Below are 5383 nucleotides of genomic sequence, written 5' to 3'. Positions count from 1 at the left end.
CGCAAGGACGTTCGAAAATTCCGAACCGGGACCAGAGTCAACTCTTAACGCTCGACGTAACGGACTAAAAATTACAAGTTAACTATGTATATAAATATAATATAATATATAATTAATTATATTAATTATATATATATATTATATTTATAAATAAACCGTCGGCAGAGAAAACTCCAAGGACTGAGCTGTAAATTCATTCTCCGCGACTCGCGGAGTTTGAAGAGGATTTTGCCGCGAGTCGCGGAGCCCCAAAATGAATTTCTGCCTATAAAGCCAACCGAATTCTGATCAAAAAATATAATCTTTTTATCTCTTCTCTCATATATACGTAAAATATATATATATAATTTATATTTTAATTTTAATTTTAATTATAATTCTAATAATAAGGGTATGTTAGCGAATATTGTAAGGGTGTAAGTCGAAATTCTGTCCGTGTAACGCTACGCTATTTTTAATCATTGTAAGTTATGTTCAACCTTTTTATATTAATGTCTCGTAGCTAAGTTATTATTATGCTTATTTAAAACGAAGTAATCATGATGTTGGGCTAATTACTAAAATTGGGTAATTGGGCTTTGTACCATAATTGGGGTTTGGACAAAAGAACGACACTTGTGGAAATTAGACTATGGGCTATTAATGGGCTTTATATTTGTTTAACTAAATGAAAGTTTGTTAATGTTAATATAAAGATTTACAATTGGGCGTCCCTATAAATTACCATATACACTCGATCGGACACGATGGGCGGGGTATTTATATGTACGAATAATCGTTCATTTAACCGGACACGGGAATGGATTAATAGCCACTAGAATAATTAAAACAGGGGTGAAATTACATTCAAGGGTAATTGGTGTAATTGCTAACAAAGTAGTAAAACCTTGGTTTACACGCAGTTGATAACCTGGTGTATTCATTAAACAAAGTATTAAAACCTTGTTACAATTCGAATCCCCAATTAGTTGGAATATTTAACTTCGGGTATAAGAATAATTTGATGAGGACACTCGCACTTTATATTTATGACTGATGGACTGTTATGGACAAAAACCAGACGAACATATTAAATAATCCAGGACAAAGGACAATTAACCCATGGGCATAAAACTAAAATCAACACGTCAAACATCATGATTACGGAAGTTTAAATAAGCATAATTCTTTTATTTCATATTTAATTTCCTTTATTTTATATTTAATTGCACTTCTAATTATCGCATTTTTATTGTTATTTTATTTAATCGCACTTTTAATTATCGTACTCTTTAATTATCGCAAGTTTATTTTATCGCACTTTTATTATTCGCAATTTCATTATCGTTATTTATTTTACGCTTTAAATTAAGTCTTTCATTTAGGTTTTAACTGCGACTAAAGTTTTAAAATCGACAAACCAGTCATTAAACGGTAAAAACCCCCCTTTATAATAATAATATTACTTATATATATATTTGTATTTTTATAAAAGTAAAATAATATAGCGTTGAGCTTTGTTTAAAGATTTCCATGTGGAACGAACCGGACTTACTAAAAACTACACTACTGTACGATTAGGTACACTGCCTATAAGTGTTGTAGCAAGGTTTAAGTATATCCATTCTATAAATAAATAAATATCTTGTGTAAAATTGTATCGTATTTAATAGTTTTTCCTAGTAAAATATAAACTATTTCGTATACCTTAGCTTTGACATCAAGAATTTTTGGCGCCGCTGCCGGGGACACTCTTAAACGCCGGAAGCGCAACGCTAATATAAATTTTTTTTTTAATTCTATTAAAAGTCATTTTTGTAAAAATACGTTTTAATTATTCAAAAATATAAAAAGAAAAACAAAAATATAAGTATTTTTAAGATTTTGTTAAATATTTAAGTTTTATAAGTTTCTTTATTTTTATTTTAGTTTATAAAAATATAAGTTTAATTTTAATATCTTTTATTTATTTAAAAACAGAAAACAGAAAATAAAAAAAATAAAAAATAAATAAAGAAAAAACGCGTCGAATATTCAAACCTGTCAGCTGAATTCTGGAACCCCGCGACTCGCGGGGTTTGATGCTCTAATTTCCGCGACTCGCGGAGACTTTCTGACAGGCGACAAAAAAACCCTAATCCAGCATTAATTACGGGTATTAATTAATTATTATTATTATTTAACCCTAATAATTATTATTATTATTATTAGTTTTATTTTAACTTTTACTTTTTAATTAATTTGTATTTTTAGTTTAATTAATTTATTTAAATTGTAAAATTAATAGTTTAATAAAATAAATAATATAAAAATAATATTTTTATAAAAATTGTACTTTTTACAACTTTTTGTATATTTTTATATTTTGTTCCTTTTTAATCGTTGTAGCGTAATATTTGTATTTTTAGCTCATATTTAATTTTAAACTTAGTTTTTGCCATAGTCATTTTTACTCCTAGATTTTTAGGCTTTGCCGTAGAATTCCTTAAGTGCTTTTTCTTTAGACTAAGATTTAGGTACTTTAGAATTTTGCGACGCCTTTTTAAGTTATTTCCATTTGGGATTTAGTTTTTCCTGTAAGCTTTAATATTTTTAGACACCTTTTACTATGTATCAATTATCATTCCAATTAGTAATTTCAATTTGTGATTATAATTTTAAGTTAGTTGTAGTAATAAGGTTAGGTTAGTCAAGTATTTTTAAGTTTTTATAAGTTTCTTTTATTTTTCCGTCACCTTTTATTTTTCAACCATTTTTTTCTTTTTCGATTTTTTTTCGACGAACTCTTTTTCTTTCTTATTTCTCGCTATTCTAGTTTTAGGACATAGATTTTTATTCTACTTCTTATCTAAATTTCTTAAAATTACGAAAATTTATTTTAAGTGGTTAAATTGATAGACATCAAAATTTTCTGGTTCGTAGTAATAGTTGGATTTGTACGTGGACCGGGTTATTGGAGCCAAACAGTCCTCAATTATATTGAGACCAAACGAATCCTGCCCCTCTGCTGCATCTTTTGGCTATTCGAAACGTGGGCAAAATCAGAAAAGTCTATTAATTGAATAACTTATTATAATTTTTCTTTCCTTTTTAAAAACTAATAGGATATTCAGTGAATGCACCGAGCAAGACGTTCACCACCTATAACTAGATCAAGACATTTAGCAAATATTACCGCCGTTGATTTTTCTTTAGAATCGTCATCCAGTCGACCAAGTACTTCAGTTCAAATTTCCGATAATCCATTTTTTGAACCCAACCTCACAATTGAGAATCCGAAGAATATTCAGGAACGGTTCGTAGATCCTGAACCATTAAACTTTCCTCCGGAACCACCAATCATTCAAACAGAGATTGTTGAAGAACGAACCATTAAATCAGAATCATCTAGTGATACCGATTCAACAAATTCAATTATGGAGAATCTGGAACCTTTAAGTATGGAAGACCGAATGAGAGCTAAACGAACTGGCCAAGGTCACGCAATTACTCATCCAGACATTAATGCGCCAGATTATGAAATCAAAGGACAAATTCTACACATGGTGACTAATCAATGCCAATTTAGTGGTGCGCCGAAGGAAGATCCAAATGAACATTTACGTACCTTTAATAGGATCTGCACACTATTTAAAATCCGAGAAGTGGAGGATGAACAGATATATCTCATGTTATTTCCCTGGACTTTAAAGGGAGAAGCCAAAGATTGGTTGGAATCGTTACCTGAAGGGGCGATCGATACATGGGATGTTTTAATTGACAAATTTCTTAAACAATTCTTTCCTGCATCTAAAGCTGTAAGACTTCAAGCAGAAATTGTTACGTTCACACAGAAACCAAATGAAACTCTATATGAGGCGTGGACAAGATATGGAAAGTTATTAAGAGGATGTCCGCAACATGGTTTAGACACCTGTCAAATAGTACAAATATTCTACCAAGGATGCGACATCACTACAAGAAAAGACATAGATATAGCAGCTGGTGGTTCTATTATGAAGAAAACCGAAACTGATGCTTACAAAATTATTGATAACACTGCTTCCCACTCACATGAGTGGCACCAAGAAAAAGATATCATTAGATCATCTAAAGCAGCTAGAGCCGATTCTAGCCATGACTTAGATTCCATTTCCGCAAAGATAGATGATGTGGAGAGACGAATGGAAAAGATGACTAAAGATATTCACTCAATACGAATTAGTTGTGAGCAGTGTGGAGGACCACATTTGACAAAAGATTGTCTCAGTATTGAATTAACAATGGAACAAAGAGAGAATATTTCATACATAAACCAAAGGCCTGAAAATAATTATCAGAATAATTATCAACCGCCAAGACCGATTTACAATCAAAACCAGAATTATAACCGAAATATTCCATACAACAACCAACAAGGTCCTAGCAATCAACAAGTATCCAATAATACTTATAATCAGCAAAGACCTAATTTTCAAAACAAACCATCACAATAAACCGATGATAAAAAGCCGAATTTAGAAGATATGATGACGAAGCTAGTTGAAACTCAAACGCAGTTTTTCACATCTCAGAAACAAACTAATGAACAAAATGCTCAAGCATTTAGAAATCAACAAGCTTCTATTCAAAATCTGGAACAAGAAGTAAGTAACCTAGCAAGGTTAATAGGTGAAAGAAAACCGGGAAGTTTACCGAGCGATACAAATGCTAACCCCCGGAATGAAACAGCTAAAGCCATTACTGTAGTGACCCGAACTTTTCCATGTTTATATATATTAATTGAGATTGATATTTACATGATTAAATGTTTCCAACATGTTAAGCAATCAAACTTGTTAAGACTTGATTAATTGAAATAGGTTTCATATAGACAATTGACCACCCAAGTTGACCGGTGATTCACGAACGTTAAAACTTGTAAAAACTATATGATGACATATATATGGTTATATATATATTTAACATGATATTATGATAAGTAAACATATCATTAAGTATATTAACAATGAACTACATATGTAAAACCAAGACTACTAACTTAATGATTTTGAAACGAGACATATATTTAACGATTATCGTTGTAACGACATTTAATATATATATATCATATTAAGAGATATTCGTACATCATAATATCATGATAATATAATAATTTAAAATCTCTTTTGATATTATAAACATTGGGTTAACAACATTTAATAAGATCGTTAACCAAAAGGTTTCAAAACAACATTTACATGTAACGACTAACGATGACTTAACGACTCAGTTAAAATGTATATACATGTAGTGTTTTAATATGTATTCATACACTTTTGAAAGACTTCAAGACACTTATCAAAATACTTCTACTTAACAAAAATGCTTACAATTACATCCTCGTTCAGTTTCATCAACAATTCTACTCGTATGCACCCGTATT

This window comes from Rutidosis leptorrhynchoides, chromosome 3, assembly GCF_046630445.1.
Source record: "Rutidosis leptorrhynchoides isolate AG116_Rl617_1_P2 chromosome 3, CSIRO_AGI_Rlap_v1, whole genome shotgun sequence".
Classification (NCBI taxonomy): Eukaryota; Viridiplantae; Streptophyta; class Magnoliopsida; order Asterales; family Asteraceae; genus Rutidosis; species Rutidosis leptorrhynchoides.
Note: the sequence above shows the minus strand (reverse complement) of the source record.